This window comes from Hordeum vulgare, chromosome 4H, assembly GCF_904849725.1.
Source record: "Hordeum vulgare subsp. vulgare chromosome 4H, MorexV3_pseudomolecules_assembly, whole genome shotgun sequence".
In the NCBI taxonomy this organism is placed as follows: domain Eukaryota; kingdom Viridiplantae; phylum Streptophyta; class Magnoliopsida; order Poales; family Poaceae; genus Hordeum; species Hordeum vulgare.
In genome coordinates, this window is record NC_058521.1 from 213,211,490 (window position 1) to 213,234,867 (window position 23,378).

General features: G+C 47.2%; 1 long non-coding RNA gene across 1 annotated transcript; it reads right to left on the reverse strand.

Moving 5' to 3' along the window:
* Positions 1 to 22,658: 22,658 nt before the first annotated feature.
* LOC123446327 lies at positions 22,659 to 23,170 on the reverse strand. The gene is made up of 2 exons (XR_006631309.1): positions 23,037 to 23,170; positions 22,659 to 22,929 (listed from the first exon to the last, which is right to left on the reverse strand). It is a non-coding gene; the product is annotated as an uncharacterized LOC123446327 (long non-coding RNA).
* Between the last annotated feature and the right edge of the window lie 208 nt (positions 23,171 to 23,378).

The window sequence follows — 23,378 nt, forward strand, 5'->3', positions numbered from 1 at the left end:
CAAAATGGCCTTCTTAAAAGTTCAATATTTCTGATAAATATTGAAAATAAATTATGAGGGGAGAAAACTATTTTAAAAACACCCTTGGCATTTATTTTTAATTCAGAAAGCCCGTGAATTCAAACTTAAATTTGAATTCAAGTATTTTCAAGTTTCAAAAATGTTGCAAACCTCACGAGTAGTTGGGAATATTCCAACTATCACTCAGGGATGTTCAAACTAATTTTTAGTTTGGTTTTTGAATCCAAAATAAATAGAAATCAATGTCAGCAAATAAAAAAGAAACAGAAATAGCAGAAAATGAAAAAAACCTATTCTACGCTTACCTACGAGGCCCAGCCCACCAGGGGCAGGGTCGTCTTCTTCCTCTGCCTTCTAGCACAGGAGAGAACGACCACGACGGCCTCCTCCACCTCCAGCTTCGCCGTGGCATCATCCGGTGCCCCCAGGACAGCGCGACAACGGGGATGACTACCTCGAGCGCATCCCTATCCATCCCCGCTCTCCATTCCTCCCCCTCCTCTCGGTTTCTTCCTTCTCCCCCTACCGCCATTGACAGAAGCTTGAGCTCGAGGAGCCCGAGCTCTGTGGCAACAGGGAAGCCCCCCCCCCCCCGAGTGCTCCATCCTCTTTGCCCACGTCGACGAAACCGTCCTCCCCGAGCCCTGCAACGCCCCCAGTGTCGTCGTCTTCAACCTTCGGCCGCCGGCAAATCGTCGGTGGATCACCGGCTACAGCCCCTACCCAAGCAGTCTGAGCCAAGTTTCTCCTCCACCTTGAGCTTGCGAGCATTTCCCCTTTGTTTCCCCTCTCTCCCCGGCACTCTAGCCCTGAGACCCATGAACTCGAGCTCTGGCAGCCACCTCGGCTCGTTGCCGGCATGCTCCGGCTACCTATAGCCCCTCCTCATGCCCGTAGAGGATGAGGCCGAGCCTGGGGATCATCCCAGTGCTCTCGGCACTCGATCCCGAGCATCACAACGCGATTTGGTGCGTCTCCGGCAAAGATTCGCCGCGGATCTGGTCGCCGCCGGTCAGTCTCCGGCGGGGGACGACGTGGCCAACCTAATCCCGGTGGATTAGCACTAAGCAGCCGCTGAAAGTGGGCCCTAGCAGTGGGTGAAACCGACTTAGGGGCTGGTCAGCACGGGATTAGCTCCTGAGACGCTGACCAGTGGCCCCCACCTGCCAGGTTTGACCTGACAAGGTCAGTTGACCTGCTGACGCAGTGCTGACGTGGTTATGACGCAATAAAGAGTTTTCTGATTTAAAAGAATTCCATAAAATGCCCAAAACTTCTAAAAATCATAGGAAATAATCTGTAACTCCAATGAAAATAATTTATATATGAAAAAGTATGAGAAAACCCCAAGGAATCTAATTTTGATATTTACAAACATGTTTGAAAATGTTAACATCAGCAAACATATTAAATGATGATTAGAATAACCATATTAAGTAATATAGATTTGGAATTTGAAATCAATTTGAATTCCACTTCAAATATTATGACCAAACAATGATCAGGAACAATCAGCACCTCAAAATACAATCTTCATGCATGTTAAAACAAGATTACCTCAGCATCAGGTCGAATCAATTAAAAGGGTGTTTGAATATACCTTGTTTGAAGTGATATTTGAATCTTGATTCAAATCAACTTCAACTTAACAAATGGTAGTCACATTAGCCTACCACCTTTCATTTTCATGTCATGCTCGTGCATCATGTTGTTAAATATGATTGTTATTGATTATTATTGTTCTTATCGGTAGGCCCCGCTCCTCCGGACTCCACCGAATATCCGACTAACGGATATTGTCCCTCTGCTAAGCAACAAGGCAAGCAACCATTTTGATCATCCCAATAAATCCCATGTTCTCGCTCCTGCACTTACTTATTGCATTAGGATCAAATGCTTCAAATGCTTTTGCCACATTAGTTGAACCCATTTCCTTTGCATGACCTATCTTTGTCACAGTAAATAGCTGAACCTTGCAACCTAGCATACCTGGTAGATGCTTGAGCCATGATGTGCCTTATCCTGCTATGCATGCTATGCTTAGAGTTGTGTATGGTTTTTCATCTGGGTGATGAACAGAATTGTGGGAATGCATTCAGTAAGTAAAGGTTGTGTGTTGAACCTGATTGGAAAGGTACCGGTGAAAGGCTATGTAGCAGTACATGGCGGGTTGTTTCATTGGAACCGTCCTTAGGAACTGAGTTCCGTGTATGTAATCCAAGACGAGATACTACCACATGCTGGGCCCTTAAACATGACCCTACTCGACTTATTAACCGCTTAGTACTCAGTCCAGGAGTTGCAAGTAGTTTCTGGTGTTTATAGTCATGCCGGAGGCCGTGCATAGCGCTAACCTGAGAGGTGGGCTATGATAGGGTAGGCAGTGGCACGGTGTACCAAGTGGCACCCGGATGATGGGCTTGGGAACCCTGCGCACATCGTTTGAGGCCGTGGTGGAAATCTCGGTCGGACTTCCGTGCGGGTTACCGTCAGATAGGCGATAGGCCTGGACTAAGTATTAGCATGGTTAATGGTCGTGGTCGACTCCCTCGCTGGGCTTCTGCTTGAAGGTTGCCGAGGTGCATGACGTGCACATGTCGATAAGTGGCGAGAGCGTGTGTGAAGAAGTACACCCCTGCAGGGTTATGATCTATTCGAATAGCCGCGTCCACGGATATGGACTACTTGGAGACATATGTTGTTCATAGATAACTTTAATGGCTACTCATAAAATTGTCAAGATAAGTGTGAGTGTCGTGGACGACATTTCCGTATGGAGACAGAATGATTCCACGATGGAGTATTGTTGTGGTGTTAGTGGACTCGTGTGCAAGAAATCAAAGTTGTCAAAACTTATTTAAAATGCAAGTTGTCTAGCCACGAGTCAAATGCTGGCTTTCCACATGAAAACCCACAACTCCTTATTGATACATTGCATGAGTAGATAGCTTATCCTAAAGTCTTGTTGAGTACTTTTGTACTCATGTTTGCTTAATAATTGTTGCAGAGGTTGTTAATGACCCTAATGGAGGGTTCTACCTAGACATCGACGACGACGGGTAGCTGGTATCCCAGCTACGATTTGGCCCTAGGATGGGTCTATAGATAGTCAGGCCATGTGCCTTTATCTTTCCATCTGTCTGTACTCAGACAGCTTTACTCTTCCGCTGGTTTGTAAGAATTGTGTGTATGACTTGTGGTGATGGGTCGTGAGACCCCTACCTTGTAATATTATGTGTGTGGCTCTTCCGAGCCTTCTAAATAAAGGTTGTATGTTTATGGTGAAGTTGGGATGCCATCGATGTATCTATACATATCGGTATGCCATGCGTACGTGTGTCGTACTTGATATGTATGGGGTTCGAATACCTAGTCGTAGACTTTAGTAGCGTTCCTTACAAGGAAATGCCCCTTTGTGATTCCAATGAGCCATGGTAGTTCGCTACTGCTTCGGACACATTAGTTGACCGGCATGTGTCCTCCTTAGCTGTTGTATCTGTCCCTTTGGGGAAATGTCACGCGATGTAATGGAGTCCTTGTAGCTTGCTACGACTCGTCTACATTCGCTGGTGGCCGACACCTGCTTTGCTGGGTCATGTATGCCTGTCCCCGTGCGGAACTGCCGCTTTGGTTTATGACTAGACATGTAGATCCAGGTTCTTTGTCATTGGATTGCTAGCGACACAATTGCATACGCGAGTCAAAAGGCGCAAACGGTCCCGGCTAAGGTAAGGCTGCAGCCATGGGGATAACCGTGCGTGAGACCGCAAAGAGATGATATGTGTTACAGGCTGGATTCCTATGGTTTAGGATCAGGGTCTCGACACCTTCCCCACCTTGGATCAAGGTGGGATTTTATGTGGGCACCAAATATGACTTGGGGAGGCTCCTGTAATTTAATGGGATTTTATTGAGAGTATATCCTTTGGAAATATCTAACAAGGTTAAAACAGACAGGAATGGTTTTCACTGTTTCATTCAAATAATTTTAATATAAAATAGGGTTGAAAATCTTATATATGGAAAATATATGTCCTTCTCAGTTTCCATGATTTTACTCATAATTTTCTAAGGCAGGGAAGCATTTTTCCTTGTGGGAATATCATTCTTGGCCTTAGAAACAGACATGTATTTAAAATAAAAATAATAATGTTTTAATTCATTAATTAATGTTTTTGGTAAATAATAATAGTATTTGAGTTCAGATCACCAACTTTGGTTGGGAGTACTACTAGACATCATGAGCTAGTAGTGTAACACAAGCAAGGTAGAGGTGATCTGCTGTCAAAGAAAAAGAGTTTTGGAAATTCATTTAAAAATAAATTTATCATGGGTTTTATGTCAACAAGCAAACAAGCATACATTCATACAAGGCATTCATAGAATTCACAACATCATTAGAAAAAGTTTTAACAAGCTCTGATTTTTGCAACTTAAAATATTGCTGGTGAAAAACAGGGTGTGACAAACCTATCCCTCTTACATGAATCTCGTCCCCAAGATTCCTAAGCTTGGCGTTAAATAACTCTGGAAATTCTGATCGGAGATAGTCTTCATGTTCCCATGTTGCTTATGCTTCGGTATGGTTGCTCCACTGAACCTTGAAATACTTGATGGTGCGGCTTCTGGTGCAACGCTCTGCTTCATCCAGAATGCGAATCGGCTTCTCGCGGTAGGTAAGGTCCAGTTGAAGGTCAACAACTTGGTGGTCAATGTCCTTGCAAGGATCGAAACAGTTCGGCACTTGTAAGCACTTCCGTAGCTGTGACATATGGAACACGTTGTGCACACCCGAAACTTCTGGGGGTAGCTCCAACTTGTAGGCCACTTCCCCGCGCCTTGCCGTGATCTTGAAGGGTCGAATAAACCTTGGGGCTAGCTTCCCCTTGACGTGGAAATGCTAGGTTCCCTTGAGAGGCGTTACACTCAGGTACACCTGGTCTCCGAGAACGAACTCCACATCCTTGTGGTGGGAGTCCGCATAGCTCCTTTGTCATGACTTAGCTGCCTTCAGGTTTTCTTGGACAAGTTGCACCTTATTTTCCGCTTCCTACAGCGCTTCTGGCCCAAAAACTAGTCCTTCTCCGGTTTCGGACCAATTTAGTGGGGTGCGGCACTTTCGCCCATATAGCACCTTGAATGGGGCCATTTCAAGACTGGACTGGTAGCTGTTGTTGTATGAGAACTCAGCAAACGGCAGACAGTCTTCCCATTTGGCACCATGAGCCAAGACACATGCGCGGAGCATGTCCTCGAGTATTTGGTTTACCCTCTCGGTCTGTCCGCCTGTCTGTGGGTGGAAAGCCGTGCTGAAAGAGGGCTTGGTCCCGAGAGCTTCTTGAAACTTCTTCCATAATCTTGAGGTGAACTGCATGCCGCGGTCGGACACGATCTCCTTAGGAACTCCATGGAGGCTAACGATGCGCTCAATGTAGAGGCTAGCCAACTTGTCTCCCCCGTAGGTGGTGTTGACCAGAATGAAATGAGACACCTTAGTTAAATGGTCGACGATGACCCATATGGAGTCATGACCCCTGCTTGATCGGGGTAGTACGATGATGAAGTCCATGCAGACCTTATCCCATTTCCTTTCTGGCACTTGAAGAGGTTGTAGCAGCCCAGCAGGTCGCTGATGCTCAGCCTTGACCCGCTCGCATACATCGCACTTAGCGACGTAGGAGCCTATCTCTCTCTTCATGCCATGCAACCAGAATCATTCTCGGAGGTCTTGATACATCTTGGTACCACCGGGATGGATGGAGTACGGCGTGTCATTAGACTCTTGCAGGATCAAGTCCTCGAGTTCGGCCTTGTTGGGCACGCATAAGCGTTTCCCGTACCACACCACTCCTTGATCATCAATCGAGAACCCTGGGGCCTTGCCTTCCTATATCTTCCTCTTGAGGCCTTCAATACTCTCGTGTCCCTTCTGGACTTCCTTGATATCATCAGCCAGAGTTGGTTTGACTTCGAGGTTGGCCAGGTATCCTGGTTCGACTAACTCCATCCCGAAGCTTTCCATCTCTACATACAAGGCGGGCAACCTTTCCTTGAGCATGACGTTCAAGGTGCCAGCCTTCCGGCTTAAAGCATCGGCTACCACGTTTGCCTTACCGGGGTTGTACAAAATGCTGAGGTCATCATCCTTGATTAACTCAAGCCATCTTCGTTGCCTCATAGTCAGCTCCCTTTGGGTGAAGATATATTTCAGACTCTTGTGGTCCGTGTATATTTCACATCGCTTCCCCAGAAGGTAATGTCGCCTAGTCTTCAAGGCATTCACTACGGCTGCTAACTCGAGATCATGGGTGGCGTAGTTCTCCTCATGCAGACGCAGTTGCCGTAACAAGTACGCCACGACTCTGCCATCTTGCATTAAGACTCCAGCGAGTCCGGTTCCGCAGGCATCACAGTAAATCACAAACTCCTTGTTGATGTCCGGGGTAGCTAGTACCGGGGCGGTAGTCAGTCTTTTCTTCAACTCTTGGAAGCTCGCTTCACACGCCGGTGTCCACTCGAACTTCCGGCCTTTCTTCAAAGCTGAGTCATAGGTCGAGCGATGCTGGAGAATCCCTCTAGGAACTTGCGGTAGTATCCCGCAAGCCCGAGGAAACTCCTGACATCGTTCACATCTCTCGGCGATTCCCAGTTGGTCACTGTGGTAATTATGGATGGATCTACTGCCAATCCGCTTGTCGTCATGGTATGACCCAAAAATCCAACTTCGTTCAGCCAGAATTGGCACTTGCTGAACTTGGCATACAGTTGGTGCTCTCGAAGCTTTCCCAGAACTAACCTCAATTGTTGCTCATGCTCTTCTTCGGATTTTGAGAAGATTAATATGTCATCGATGAATACGACGACAAACTTGTCCAAATACTCCATGAAGATCTTGTTCATGAGGTACATGAAGTAAGCTCGGGCATTTGTCAATCCGAAGGACATGACAGTGCACTCATAGAGACCGTATCGGGTCACGAATGCAGTCTTGGGTATGTCCTCGGGTCGAATCTTCAACTCGTAATATCCAGATCGGAGATCGATCTTGGAGAATACCTTAGCTCCATTTAACTGGACAAACATGTCTTCTATCTTGGGGAGTGGGTACTTGTTCTTGACTGTGACTTTGTTGAGAGAACGGTAATCGACGCAGAGTCGAATGGTACCATCCTTCTTTGATACAAACATAACAGGTGATCCCCAAGTTGATGCACTCGGACGAATGAATCCTTTCCTGAGTTTCTCATCCAGCTTCTTCTTTAGCTCTGCTAACTCTTCGGATCCCATTCTGTAAGGCTTCTTATATATAGGCCTTGACCCGGGCATGAGCTCGATGATGAACTCGATGTCTCGGTTAGGAGGCATTCCAAGTAGCTCGTCAGGAAAGACGTCTGGGTACTCACAGACTACAGGCACTTGGTCGAGCTCTACCTTAGATAGGTTGTTGATTCGAGGTACTTGAGCTGATACCGGCTCAGAGACATACTTGACCTTGACCCCTTGGTCGCTTGTCATGGCAATGGCCCTGTTGGCACAATCCAAGAGACTTTAGTGCTTGGCCAGCCAATCCATGCCGAGAATTACTTCTAAGCCTTGTGACATAAGCACAATGAGGTCTGCCAAGAAGCTCGTCCCGTTGATAACTATCTTGACCTTTCGACACCCTAGATTGGTCCTCAACACTGCTCCCGGGGTTTGAATTGGCATCTGCCCACGAAGCAGAGTGGGTTTTAAACCACACTTCTCCGCAAACCTTCGAGTAAGAAAAGAATGCGAAGCACCACAATCAAACAACACTGTAGCTGGGGTGGAGTTGACGAGGAAAGTACCCAGAATGCAGTCCGGGTCTTCTTGCGCCTCTTCGGCGGTGATGTGGTTGATCCGCCCCTTCTATTGAACTGCTGGTTGCGGGGAACCTGGTTTCTTCCTGGTGCTCCTTGACCTGGGTTGGGTGCATTGGGACGCGGTGCATCGGGCTTCTTGTTGGGACACTGCCTGGAATAGTGTCCGGTTTGACCACACTCAAAATAGGTGACCTGACCCGGAGGGTTGTTCTTGACTCCATTGTTATTCGGCGGGTTGGAAACTGGCTTGGTGTTGACTTGAGGCTGATAATTTTGATGGAATACCGGGGTCTTGTAGTGCTGCTGATGATAGTTGGGCCCCGCAGGTGCTGACTGCCATGGTCTCGGTCTTGCATTAGTGTGTCCTCCACTGCCTATCAGCTTGCGCTTGCGGGTGTCGTCCATTGCACGACGCTTGTCTTCCAGTATAAGTGCCTTGTTAACCAGGTTGCTGAAGGTCTTGCAGTCGCAAACTACCAACTGGTATTGCACGGACTGCTGCAACCCTTCCATGAACCGTTCCACCTTAGCGGCCTTAGTGTTAACATCCTCAGGGGCATACCTCGACAAGAGGTTAAACTTATGTAGATGACCTTTAACAGTTCCACTGCCTTGCCTCAAGGCTCGGAATTCCCGCTTCTTGATGGTCATCATTCCTAGCGGAATATGAGCCGCGCAGAATCCTTCTTTGAACATTGCCCAAGTGATGACTTGCCCAGCTCGCATGATCTGGACACCATCACACCAAGCCCTGGCAGTGCCTCCAAGACAGTGAGAAGTATAAAGGACCTTCTCACGTTCATCGGTGCACTTGACCAGCGCAAGGAGGTCTTCAATAGTGTGAATCCAGTCATCGGCATCCAATGCTTCAGTCATCTCTGTGAATATGGGAGGCGTAGTCCGCATAAACTCGGAGAGAGTAGAGCGGCCATTACCATTCCCGTTCTGCGGCCGGTTGTTCACTAGGACTTGAGTCAGTTGCTGAATAGCGACATTGTTGGCTTGACGCTCCTCGCAAAGAGCCTGAAGGAACTGAGCCATAGTCAAGTTCTCGGGAGGAGGTGGCGGAGGACCATTACTAGGCTGCTCATGGTGATCTCCTGTGTGAGCTTCTCCTTCGGTTCCCTGCGACTGACCAGAGGTGGCGGCGCCGGGGTTGCCGAAGGTGCTGTTGCGGGTTGCGTTCACCATCCTCTCATGGAAACAGACAGGTCAATATACCACCTTGCTTGAAACCACAAGGGTTTGCTCTAGTAAGAGGGGGGGGGTCCAAATGTGCGCTAGTGCAAGTCTTTAAAACCAAAGTCCTGGAAACGGAATTTGCATTCATTGAAAACAAGTGACATAGTCGCGTACAGGCTGCCTAAGGCAAAATGTGGATTACATCATACACACTCATATTTTGAAAGATTGGATACATGGATACCCTACGCTCATGGGTACTCCTAGTTGCCTATGCTGAAATCCTAGGCGGCGGACTGCTTGGTCTCATAGGTCGGTTCAGCACGATCTTCGTCTTCGTCAGTGTCTTCTTCCTTCAAAGGAGTGGAAGAAAGAAGCGGTACATCACGATGTCTCTTAGGTGAGGCGGTGAAGAGCTCAGCATACTATTCCGCTATCAGGCAGCGACCCGGAAGAGGGACAGCCCGGATCGGTAGCACACCACCCCTGGTAGCAACAGCGGTCCTTCCTTTAGGTGCGCCTGTTTTATTCACCTTGCGATTCTTCATCTTCTCGGTGTGAAGTAGGCCCTTGACTTGGAGCAGCTCTTGGAGAAGCTTCGTTGATTCCTTAACCAGAAGGTGCGTCAGGGTGTCGGATGAGAGACTGAAGTAGGTCTGAAACCTTAATGGCATCCCATCCTCAGACGATGGGGTGAGCGTCCAAATCTTGTCCACTACTTCCTTAATAAAAGGTAGGTGACGAGTAGCGGGCTCATCAGCCATCTCAGGGAGGACATCACGGAGACGCACGAGCGCCTCTCGTGGGCTGTCTCCACTGCCATCATCAGTTTCCCCATTTGTGGTCCTTCAAAGAACCAACTAGACGGGGAGTCGTTAGCCTTCACTATCATGTCCACCTGATATTCGTTGGTGTCGGTATTGACCCAGTGCTCGTGGTAGAGGAAGATGGGCGTGCGGTGTACGTGGAACTTCTCGAGACTATCCACCAGGAGTAGGGGAAAGCCGGTCTCCAGAAGCGTCTCAGGTACGGCGACCATCGACAAGATATAGGAGAGAGAGAATCAGAAGGTTTTAGGTGCAAAATTTTAAGTGTAAGGCTGGTGTACTGATCGTTTTCGGCTAACGTCCATGCTACCTAAGGCTTCCTATAGTCAGGATGGCTCTGATACCAGTTCTGTGGGGACCCCGACTAGTAAGTCGAGATCGCCGTGCCCAGTGATCCCAAGGATCAATGCTCACTGAACACAGATACTGAATAATAGAGTCTTACATCCAAATACCGAATATTACATCAGATGACCGAAGGGTCAGGTTCACAAGTAGGCCTAAGGCCAATTAAAATGGGTACGACGGGTAGCGGAAACTCATTAGGGATAAGCGCGTGCTCATGCCATCAAGCCTACACCGACAGGCATTCTGACTTGGAAGCGTCTTAGAACGTAGGTCCGTCTCCGAAGACGTACTCATCGCCAAACTCCGGTCCTTCCATGTCTGGTCAATAATATAACCAGTGGCAAGCTAATGAGTACTTTGAATGTACTCCAAAACAGCCCATGATATGAACAATGAAAGTGAAGTACAACAATAACATGTAGCTTTGATGAAATGCAACTTTGTGGGATGATCATGTATATGCATCAAGCTAAAGAATTACTCTTGAAGAACAGGTTACAGATGCCATCGCATCTGTCAAGGGTTGAACACTCCAGGTTCACCCTATATGCCAAGTCACCGAACACGGTCATATCGTTTCATCCAGTAACACCAGTTACCACACATACACGCACACTCACACTTGGTTTATGCGGAAACGCTGGACGTAGTTTAAGCAGGATTACCCAACTGTCCTTGACCATGGACACGGCTATTTGAATAGTTTGACACTCTGCAGAGGTTGCGCGTTGTACCCACGAGAACTTGGAAACTTCCGTGTCATCCACGACTCGCGGTATAACACATATACCCGAGGTAAGTACCCGATCATTATCTTTCCCCTGACGGTACTAAACAAGAGGTCCACTCGATTGGTACCCAACCCACATGTTGTACGTCTTACGAGCACCGACTCTGGACAGTATCAACCATGCGGGGACCAACGGTGTGCCTCAAACTCATAAAAATGGCATAGTCGCCCTTCCTGGCACGACCCCATCACGAGAGTGACGACAATCACTCCCGCCACTAGTAATGTGGTTCTTTGCTAGTATCGACCAGAGTAATGAACAAAGCCCCGTCCCATAAAGGGGTAACATGGTCGCATAGGTGAGGTTGGGACGGTCGACACATCATAAATCTAATCCCATTTTTGAAACCATACTCACATAAAACACCGGTGCACCACTTCACCAAAAGTGGCCACCCATCTCATCATCACCCTCGGGCATTAGTGGCACCCGATGGGGTTTTTCATAAACCTTTGATTTAACTCATCAACATGCTCATGCAATGGTTCTCTAACTCTACTAGTGAACACGGTAGTAGCATGATCCTCATAGATGGTAGGATCAAGCCCATCATGCTTGTGCTCCGAGGAGCCATATGTATAACATCACCATCATGCAAGTGCTTCGAAGAAGCCTTCGGTACCATCACACCAATGATGAACCGGCACTATGATCACATGCAACGAAAAGTACTTGCTATTCTATCATGCATCAATTTATATGCTCAAGTCATGGTCAAAGGGCTGCTTGCCTTGGTCAGCTAGGTATCCGGGGTCTTCGAGGTCTTCCGCTCCAAATCCTTCATCACTCGGTAATTCTATCATCGAGAATAGAATAAATAAGAAATAGCTCACCCAAAAACAGATCACAAATCACTTTTAAAAATGTTACAAAACTTGGTTAAATTCAGGTTGTTAATTTGAAAATATCTTCTCTTAGTTTTTACTAGCTAAGCATTTTTAATAATTACTAAACAGGGGCAAACTATTGCCTTTAATGCCTTTATATTATTATAAAACATATTCTGTTTTTGAAAAATGCCAACAATGGCAGAATCAAATACTACTCATTTTTAGAAAAATATAAGTGGAAGAATTATATATTTCCACTAGGTAGGTATTTTTACAAAAATCATTTTAGTCTCTGTTTAAAAATAAAAGAAAAAGGCCAAAGCCTAGCCTGGGAAGCAGGCCGGCCCAGCCAGCCAGCAGGTTGCCAAGCGCGCGCGCCAGGTTTGAACCTGACGTGCGGGCCCCTGGGGTCAGCGGCTGTGGCTGCGCGCGGGGGCGGCTCCAGGACGCCGATAGGTGGAGCCCACCTGTCGAGTTCTTCCCCTACCTCCGGCCAGGTAGGAGGAGATGAACTCCGGCGAGGCTACCGTCGTCCTTGGGCCTAGCTAAGACCAGGAATGGGTTCAGCGTGCCTCCGCCTACCTGCAGGTGGTCGGGACAGCGTCGGAGAGGCTCGGAGTCGCCGACGACGAGGTGGCCTTGGCGGAGGGGTTTCGGGACGTGGTTGAACTGGTAGCTAGGGGCATGGAATCGTTAGGGGCAGTTGGGGGAAAGGTTCCTGGTGTCGAGGGGAGTGCTCTGGTGGGTCGAGTGTCGCAGGAGCCGGCGTGTAGCCGGAGATCGACCGGAGCTCCGAGGCGGAAGGGCCTCGGTCGATCTCGAGCACCGGGGCTCTGTGAGCTTGATTGGGTGGCTAGGTAGGAGCTAGTGGTCGTGCAGAGCCTGTTGGAGGGGTGTTGAGGTGCCGGGGAGGCCTATTTATAGGCTCGCGACGGTGAGCCGACTCGATGCGCCGGTGACTCACCGTGGCGCGCGTGCGTGCACAGTGAGGAGCTAGCTGCGAAACAACGGTCTCCGGACGTGGTTTGGGACGCTCTGAAGCATCGGCCGCAGAGGGAGAAGGCGCGGGGTCGAGCTGCAGCGTCTGGGCATGCTCGACAGAGTCGGGTGCACGCGGGCACGCGTCGCCCGAGCTCTAGCACGGGAGATGAGGGTCCCTGGCGGCTGCTTTACATAGAGGGGTTGTCGGGGGAGGTTGGAACCGGCCGGGAGCATCGTCCCCTTCTCGGTAGCTCCCTGTAGCGCGTCCAGAGCACAGTTTTGGCATGCCACCGCATGTTGGCGCGCTCTGGGGCACTTTATACGTGTCCCTCATGTCCTGCGTGTTACTGGGAGTGCTTCTAGCTGTTGTGTGCTAGTGAGAGCACTGGCTGGTCAAGGGGGACAGGTTTCACTAGTGTTGTCAGTCCTGATCGGCGGCACAAATTGGGGTTCTTGTCACTTGTGCTTCGAACTATGGAGGGGCCAGTTGACTGGGTTCTTTGGTTGATCTGAGGCACTAATACACCAAGTTCGAGGCTTAGCCATTGGATAAAACAGTGGCTAGGTGGGTTTCTACCTTCCTGTCAGAAGGTATTTGACAGTGGTTTGGGGTGCTTCCACTCCACCACTAGAACTACAACATAACAGGTTTGGTCTTGGGGGTTAAAGTAGGGATTTTCACCAATTTTGATCTCCATTGAACAAGTTTAGCTTTGTAAACTGGAAAATGCATCAAAGTGGCCAGATCTGTCCCCTCCAAAGGGAGTGTGACTAAACAGAGTCTTGCAAATCTCATTTTTGGTGTGGAGTCCTCATTTGAGGTGCCAAACACCCCTACAAAGTTTCATCCCCATTGGACAAACTTTGCTATGTAGATTTGTTGCAACTCTATTCTGGACAAAGAGGGTTGTAGGCTCATTTGGTGACCTTCCCCACCTTGGATGAAGGTGAGATTTTATGTGGGCACCAAATATGGCTTGGGGAGGCTCCTGTAATTTAATGGGATTTTATTGAGAGTATATCCTTTGGAAAAATCTAAAAAGGTTAAAACAGACAGGAATGGTTTTCAGGATTTTATTCAAATAATTTTAATATAAAATAGGGTTGAAAATCTTATATATGGAAAATATATGTCCTTCTGAGTTTCCATGATTTTACTCAGAATTTTCTAAGGCAGAGAAGCATTTTTCCTTCTCGGAATATCAGTCCTGGCCTTAGAAACACACATGTATTTAAAATAAAAAAATGTTTTAATTCATTAATTAATGTTTTTGGTAAATAATAATAGTATTTGAGTTCAGATCACCAACTTTGGTTGGGATTGCTACTAGGCATCATGAGCTAGTTGTGTAACCCAAGCAAGGTAGAGGTGATCTGGTGTAAAAAAAAAGAGTTTTGGAAATTCATTTAAAAATAAATTTATCACGGGTTTTGGATCAACAAGCAAACAAGCATACATTCATACAAGGCATTCATAGCATTCACAACATCATTATAAAAAGTTTTAACACGCTCTGATTTTTGCAACTTAAAATATTGGTGGTGAGAAACAAGGTGTGACAGACCTATCCCTCTTACAAGAATCTCGTCCCCGAGATTCCTAAGCTAGGCGTTAAATAGCTCTGGAAATTCTGATCGGAGATAGTCTTCAGGTTCCCATGTTTCTTGTGCTTCGGTATGGTTGCTCCACTAAACCTTGAAATACTTGATGGTGCCGCTTCTGGTGCAACACTCTGCTTCATCCAGAATGCGAATCGGCTTCTCGCGGTAGGTAAGGTCCGGTTGAAGGTCAACAACTTGGTGGTCAATGTGCTTGCAAGGATCAGAACGGTTCGGCACTTGTAAGCACTTCCGGAGCTGTCACACGTGGAACACGTTGTGCACACCCGAAAGTTCTAGGGGTAGATCCAACTAATAAGCCACTTCCCCGCGCCTTGCCGTGATCTTGAAGGGTCCAATAAATGTTGGGGCTAGCTTCCCCTTGACGTGGAAACGCTTGGTTCCCTTGAGATTTAGCTGCCTTCAGGTTGTCGTGGAAACGCTTGGTTCCCTTGGAAACGCTCTTTTGTCGTGACTTAGTTGCCTTCAGGTTTTCTTGGACAAGGTGCACCTTATTTTCCGCTTCCTGCAGCGCTTCTGGTTCAAAAACTAGTCCTTCTCCGGTTTCGGACCAATTGAGTGGGGTGTGGCACTTTCGCCCATATAGCACCTCTATAAGGCAGAAGTTGAGAATCAACTTGAAAAGAAAATTAAACGAGTACGGTCTGATCGTTGGTGGAGAGTACTTCTCAAACGAATTTGATTCCTTTTGTGCGGAACACGGCATTATTCATGAGAGGACGCCTCCCTATTCACCCCAGTCAAACGGGGTTGCCGAGCGGAAAAACCATACTGTAACTTATTTGGTTAACGCCATGTTAGATACATCGGGTTTATCCAAAGCATGGTGGGGGGAGGCTATATTGACCGCGTGACATGTCCTGAATAAAGTTCCTACAAAAGATAATGAGGTCACTCCCTATGAGTGGTCGAAGAGAAGGACAACGCTCTTGTACTTACGTACTTGGGGCTGCTTGGTGAAAGTCAACGTGTTGATCCCCAAGAAGCGTAAGCTTGGACCAAAGACTGTGGACTGCGTTAATTTGGGATACGCTAAGAATAGCGTAGGATATAGATTTCTAGTAGTGAAAGCTGAGGTACCTGATGTGAAGGTCGGTACAATTATGGAGTCGAGGGATGCTACATTCTTTGAGGATATTTTTCCCATGTGAGATATGCAAAGCACTTCTAGACAGGAATCTGAGAAAACTCCCGAGCCTGCCATTCCTATGGAATACTATGAACAAACACATGATGAAAATCCTGAGGAGGATGACGAGGAAACCCTTGGTAGGGGCAAGAGACAAAGGTCTCCAAAGACATTTGGTGATGATTTCCTCGTATACCTCGTGGATGATAATCCCACTTCTATTTCAGAAGCGTATGCTTCTCCAGATGCTGATTACTGGAAAGCTGCAGTCCGTAGCGAGATGGATTCCATCATGGCTAATGGGACATGGGAAATTACTAATTGTCCCTATGGTTGCAAACCATTGGGATGCAAGTGGGTGTTCAAAAGGAAGCTTAGGCCCGATGGTACGATTGAAAAGTACAAGGCTAGGCTTGTGGCCAAGGGCTATGCCCAGAAAGAAGAAGAAGATTTCTTTGATACTTACTCACCTGTGGCTAGACTGACCACCATTCGAGTACTACTCTCGTTGGCAGCCTCGCATGGTCTTCTTGTTCATCAAATGGACGTTAAGACGGCTTTCCTGAAGAGAGAGCTAGACGAGGAAATCTATATGCAACAACCAGATGGCTTTGTGATAGATGGTGAGGACGGAAAAGTGTGTAAGTTCTTGAAATCTTTATATGGCCTAAAGCAAGCAACTAAGCAATGGCATGATAAGTTTAATACAACGTTGTTAATGAAGCTGACAAGTGTGTATACTATCGCCATGGTGGGGGCGAAGGAGTTATACTATGCTTGTATGCTGATGACATACTGATATTTGGAACCAACCTCAAGGTGATTGAGGAGGTTAAGTCCTTTCTGTCTCAAAACTTTGAGATGAAGGACCTTGGAGTGGTTGATGTTATCTTGAACATCAAGCTCTTGAGAGATGATGAGGGTGGGATTACACTTCTGCAATCCCACTTTGTTGAGAAGATTTTGAGTCGCTTTGGATATTCAGACTGGAAAATTTCTCAAACACCATATGATCCTAGTGTGCTGATTCGAAAGTTCAAAGGCACAGCTATAGATCAATTGAGATTCTCTCAAATTATCGGTTCGCTTATGTACTTAGCTAGCGCAACGAGGCCTGACATCGCGTTTGCTGTGAGAAAACTAAACCGGTTTGTTGCAAACCCGCGCGATGTTCATTGGCGTGTTGCTGAAAGAATTATGTGCTACCTGAAAGGTACTGTCAACCACAGACTTCACTATATGGGATACCCATCGACACTTGAAGGGTATAGTGATGCGAATTGGATCTCTAATGCTGATGAGATGAAGGCCACTACTGGGTATATGTTTACTCTTGGAGGTGGTGTTGTTTCCTGGAAGTCTTGCAAGCAAACGATCTTAACGAGATCAACAATGGAAGCAGAATTAACAGCATTAGACACATCTGGTGTCGAAGCAGAATTTCTTTGAGATCTTTTGATGGACTTACCTGTGGCTGAGAAGCCGGTTCCGACTATCCTTATGTACTGCAATAATAAGACAGTTATTGTCAAAGTGAAGAGGTCAAAGGATAATATGAAGTCCAACAAACATATAAGAATGAGATTGAAGTCTGTCAGACGTATGAGAAATTCTTGAGTAATAGTGTTGGGGATATACCCCGCGGTATGACCCAGTGACAGTTATGACCCGGCACACAGTTATGATCCGACAGACGGCTATGAGTGGGCAGACAGTTATGACTCGGCAGACAGTTATGACCCGTCAGACAATCAATTTCCGGAGAAGAGTCCCTGAAGATGAGTCTCAAAGAGAAGCCCGATTGTAAGTCGCCCGGTCGTAAGCCGCCCGGGACTCAGCAGCCCGGTTGTAAGCCGCCCGGTCGCAAACCGCCCGGGACTAAGCAGCCCGGTTGTAAGCCGCGCGATTGTAAGCCGTCCGGTTGTAAGCCGCCCGGTCGTAAACCGCCCGGGACTAAGCAGCCCGGTTGTAAGCCGCGCGATTGTAAGCCGTCCGGTTGTAAGCCGCCTGGTTGTAAGCCGCCAAGTTGTAATCCGCCGGGTCGCAAGCTGCCCGGGACTCAGTAGCCCGGTTGTAAGCCGCCCGGGACTCAGCAGCCCAGTTGTAAGTCGGCCGGTCATAAGCCGTCCAGGACTCAGCCACCCGGTCGTAAGCCTCCTGGGACTCAGAAGCCCACGAAGAGAAGCCCTTGATGGAGAGTCATAATAGGTTACGCCTAAATCCGACTTGGACTCTATATGTAACCCGCCCCTTCAACTTATATAAGGAGGAGCGAGACTCCCCAAGAGGGTCAGGGTTTTAAGACGTCTCAATAAACAGATTCACAACTTAGGTCTAGACAAGACAAAACATGAGACGAATTAGAGACCCACGAGATTAGAGGTGCCGAGTCTGCACCTTTGTAATCGAGATCATCATCTTCATCAATAAAACACAAGCAAGACGTAGACTTTTACCTCCATCGGAGGAGCCGAACGTGGGTAAAGTCGCGTCTCTCGATTGCGACCAACCCCTCTCAAGCCGCCACATGGTTGCGATGGCCTCACACCTAAGTCCTTGTACGAGGATATTTGCCTTGACAAAACCACGACAGTTGGCGCCCACCGTGGGGTTGATCGCACGGTCGACTTATGTTCTTTGAGAGAGTTCTCCCAGGATCGAGACAAGCGCCATTGATCTGATGAAGAAGAGATAACCCGGAAACATCTACGTGAGCTCCGAGTCCATTACACGAGATCGACCTTTATTTTAGCAACGGCGCAAGTTAGAATCAGCAACGGCAAAAAACGACAACAACTTCATCACTCCAACGAGCACATCAAAAAAATTCAGAGACGTTCCGTGGACAAAATCTGGCAGGGGAAATCACGGCAAGAGCAGTTGCTACATTGTTTTGTCAAGGACGCCGACTTTGGGATCCACAGGTTTTCGGAGTCGCTTCCTGATCGGAAGTGTTGTTACCTTGGTTTCCTTAATGGGAAGAATCAAAGTCAAACCAAGCGATTCGTACGTGCAATTTTTACTCTAGACATTGGAGCGTGCAAGCTATCACCGTGGGATTGATCGTTTGGATCGAATAATAAAGAAAGGGGACCGCAGGTGGTGTGTGGAAACAATAATAAATGGAAGAGATTGCTTTTGGTTTGACCAGATCGGGAAGGAAGAATTCACTCTCGACCGTCACGAGTTCGCCTCGCCTCCGCCTCCGCCTTGCCACACCGGCTCTGACCCAGTTCGCTGTTGTCGCCGTGGCATCACCGATAGCTTGTTGTGCCCCGGCGTTCGCTTGCGGCTGCACCCCACCCCAACTAGTGGCGAGCCGACTCTCCACTGTGTCATCATACCTACCTCCGTGTGCTCACGTTGTTCCATCCCACCTTAGCCGCCGAAGCAGCTCCGGGCGCTTTGCCTTCTCCTCGCCCCGCTGTAGTCGACTTAGCGTGCCTGCCGGATACTGCTACGCCCCGCCACGCCATGGCAGCCGCCCTCGCAGCACTGCCTCGCCTCCACTTCACCTTGAGTCGCCGTAGCACTAGTCTCCGCGTGCGATGCGCCAGGTCAATTTGCCGCCACGAGCTCTGTTTCCGCCATTGCCATTGACTCGCTCCTAGTACCCCCGCTTCGCCTCGCCTCGCCCCTGGTGTCTCGAGCTTGTTGAAGCCGTGGATCGACTAGGCATAGATAGATCCGGTGAAACCTTTACTCACCTAGTCCCGAGCCCGAGGAACTCCCTGCTCCGGCCATCAGTGCCGGTGTAGTCGTCGGTGGCGCTTGGGAAGAGGTGTGGTCGTGGGTGGTGCGTCCCGTTAGCACTGCGCTAACCCTAGATCGGAAGGGGATTTAGGTGGGGAGTCTGGTGGCGCGGTGAACCTCGTACCATGCGCCCCAGCCCCCACCACTTTATGTATAGCGCAGGTCACAGGGGCCCACCAACCATAACGGGTTGGGCGCCCCCAATCAGGGCGCATAGATCAAGGGCCCGGTGGGCCGTTGGGCCCACGCGCAAGAGATCAACCTAACATTCTCCCCCTTGATCTCAACTTTCACTTTGACTTTATACTTTTATTTATTCCATCACATATAGGCGTGCAGAGCATATCTCATCGTCATAGCTTGATTGTCGGTAGAATCATACAGCCACAACAAGCCTTTTGTTTTGAAACAAATTCATTTACTTCTGGGCCTCTTATTATCCAGGGATCATAGGCTTTCCATCAAACCCATGCCGGCTAAGTGTTCCTTGAACACACTGGGTGGTAAGCCTTTTGTTAGCGGATCCGCAAGCATATACTTCGTACTTATATGCTCGAGACTTATAGTTTGATCCTGGATTTTATCTTTCACAACATAATACTTTATATCTATTGTCTTGGCAGCATTGCTGGACTTGTTGTTGTGAGCATAGAATACTGCGGGCTGGTTGTCGCAGTATATCTTTAGTGGCTTGTGGATACAATCTACCACTTTCAAGTCGGGTATAAATTTCTTTAGCCATATCACCTGCCCGGTGGCTTCAAAACATGCTATGAACTATGCTTGCATTGTAGACGATGCAACTATGGTCTGTTTAGAGCTTTTCCATGAAATAGCTCCCCCTGCGAGAGTGAACACGTACCCAGACGTGGATTTTCTATCATCTCTATCTCCCGCAAAATCGGCGTCGGAGTACCCTTTTATCTCTGGGGAATCAGATCACCTATATGTCAGCATGATTTCCTTTGTGCCTTGCACATAACGCAAAGCTTTCTTTGCCATCTTCCAGTGTTCTTGGCCTGGATTTGCTTGATATCTACCGAGTACTCCGGTGATAAAAGCTAAGTCAGGGCGTGTGCACACTTGTGCGTACTGTAGACTACCAACAGCCGAAGTATACGGTACTGATTTCATTTCATTGAGCTCATACTGATTCTTGGGACATTGATATTTCCCAAAACTATCGCCCTTGACTATGGGAGCAGGTGTGGCTTTGCTCTTATGCATATTATACTTTCGGATAACTTTCTCTAAATATGCTTTCTATGAGAGTCCTAAGACTCCATTCTTCCTGTCTCGGTGAATTTCAATGCCCAAAACATATGAAGCTTCACCAAGGTCTTTCATGTCGAAATGTGAGGATAAAAACTTCTTTGTCTCTTGTAGTAGACCAATACCATTGCTTGCAAGCAAGATATCATCCACATACAAGATTAGGAAAATATATTTCCCATGTTTAAACTTAGCATAAATGCAATTATCCTCAATGTTTTCTTGGAATCCAAATCTTTTAATGGTATCATTGAACTTGATGTACCACTGTCTAGAGGCTTGCCTTAGCCCATAAAAGGATTTCTTTAGACGGCAACCTAGATCTTCCTTGCCTTCCATGATAAAACCCTTGGGTTGTTTCATGTAGACATCTTCTTCTAAATCACCGTTTAGAAATGTCGTCTTTACATCCATTTGATGCATCTCTGAATAAAAATGAGCAACTAGTGCCATTATGATTCTGAAGGAATCCTTACAAGAGACCCGAGAAAAGGTCTCGTTGTAATCTATCCCTTCTCTTTGTGTAAATCCTTTTGCCACAAGTTGGGCTTTATACTTGTCTACATTCCCATTAGAGTCATACTTTGTTTTGTAGACCCATTTGCGGCCTACTGTCTTTGCTCCTTCAGGAATAATCTCTAAGTCCCAAACATGATTGGAACTCATCGATTTCATCTCATCTTCCATTGCCTCTATCCATTTTGATGAGTGAGGTCTTTTAATGGCCTCCTCATATGTGGTGGGATCACCTTCCATGTGGGCCATTTCTATATTGTATACTTTATAATCAGTAGAAATAGCGGGTTTTCTTGTTCTCTTAGACCTTCTCAGTGCCTCATTGTCGGGCTCACTTTCTACTATTTCTTGCTGCACTTCCAATTCATGATCAACAACGGGTTCAGTCGGCTCCTGAAGGACAGGTTCCGGGTCTTCTCCCGCAGTTGTCATGGTTGGAGTTACATCGGGTAGTGAGAAAAATGGCTCTTGAATCATCGGAATGGGTGCATGCACCCTTTTCTCCTCAAGATCAATTGTCCGAGCTACCCGGCTCCCCCTCATCATCTCGTCCTCTATGAAGACAGCATGTCTCATTTCACAAACTTTGTGTATCTGTCTGGACAGTAGAAACAAAAACCTTTTGACCTATCAAGGTAGCCAATGAAATGGCAACTCACTGTCTTCGGGTCTAACTTTCCAAGATTTGGATTAAACATTTTGGCCTCCGCAGGGCATCCCCACACTCTTAAGTGTTGTAGGGATGGCACTCTTCCTGTCCAGAGCTCGTGCGTTGTTTTGGGCACCGACTTGCTTGGAACTCTGTTGAGAATGTGAATGGCGGTTTTAAGCACCTCCATCCACAATCCCAACAGAAGGTCTGAGTAGCTCATCATGCTGCGTACCGTATCCATGAGAGTACGGTTACGCCTTTCAGCTACTCCATTTTGCTGAGGCTCGCCCGGCATGGAATACTTAGCAACAATGCCAGTCTCTTGCAAGAATTTTGCAAAAGGTCCAGGGACTTGGCCATATGGAGTGTGTCGACCGTAGTACTCCCCCCACGGTCAGACCTCACTATCTTAATCTTTTTATCAAGCTGATTTTCGACTTCAGCTTTGAATATCTTGAATTTATCCAATGCTTCAGGTCGGTCTTTGATTGGATAAATATAACCGAAGCGGGAGTAATCGTCTATGAATGTTATGAACGAATCATAACCGTCCACACTTTTCACCGGAAACGGTCGACAAATATCAGTGTGGACAATTTCTAGTGTTCCTGTGCTTCGGTTTGCTCCTTTCTTTATCTGTTTTACATATTTCTCTTTAATGCAATCCATGCATTGATCTAAGTGAGAGAACTCCAACTTTGGAAGAATTTCATTTTTGATTAATCTTTCTATTTTCCCCTGGAAATATGGCCCAATCAACAATGCCATAGTTTCGGGGAGTCGTGAGTTCTTTTTCTTTTCTTTTGATCGTTGTTCGACGAAGTACTTTGTTCATTTACATTCAACACATAGGGAGCTTTTTCACATAGCGATAATAAATAAAGCTCATGAGGAAGAAATGCATCCCCAACATAATCATTATGAGACCAAATGGCACATTTGCCATGTCCAAAGAAACATTGATAATCATCTTTGTCTAAACAGGAAACACTTATTAAGTTCCTGTTACATGAAGGTATGAAAAACACATCCCTAAGCAGAAGTTTGAAACCACCGGCTAGCTCCAAGGAGACGTCACCCACAGCTTCAACTTCGGCTTGGACACCGTTCGCAACTTCAATTCCTCTTGAATTTCTTGGCAAAGTTATCGTCGAACTGAATCCCTGTAAAGAATTTGCAACATGAACAGTTGCTCCTGAGTCAATCCACCAAGTAGATTTCATAAACTTTGTATACAAGGATTCATTAACAAAATAAAATATATCTTTACCTCTCTTCGCCATGAAGGTCTTTAGAAAAACAGGGCAATCCTTCTTGTAGTGCCCTTTCTCCTTACAGTGGACGCAAGTTTCCCTGTCCACTGGAATGTGCCTATGCTGAAAATAGACAGGAGCTTTGCCATTGCCATTGCCATTGCCATTGCCCTGTGGCTTGGAGGGAGAAGCTTTGTTGGGCGGAAATCCCTTCTTCTTTTCGTTCACATAGTTGATAGATCCACCATGTGAGGCCTTAATCCTCTCCTCCTCCTGAGTGCACATTGCGATGACCTTTTCTATGTCCCAAGTCTCGGGCTGCATGTTGTAGTTGACAACAAAGGTCTCGAACTCCTTAG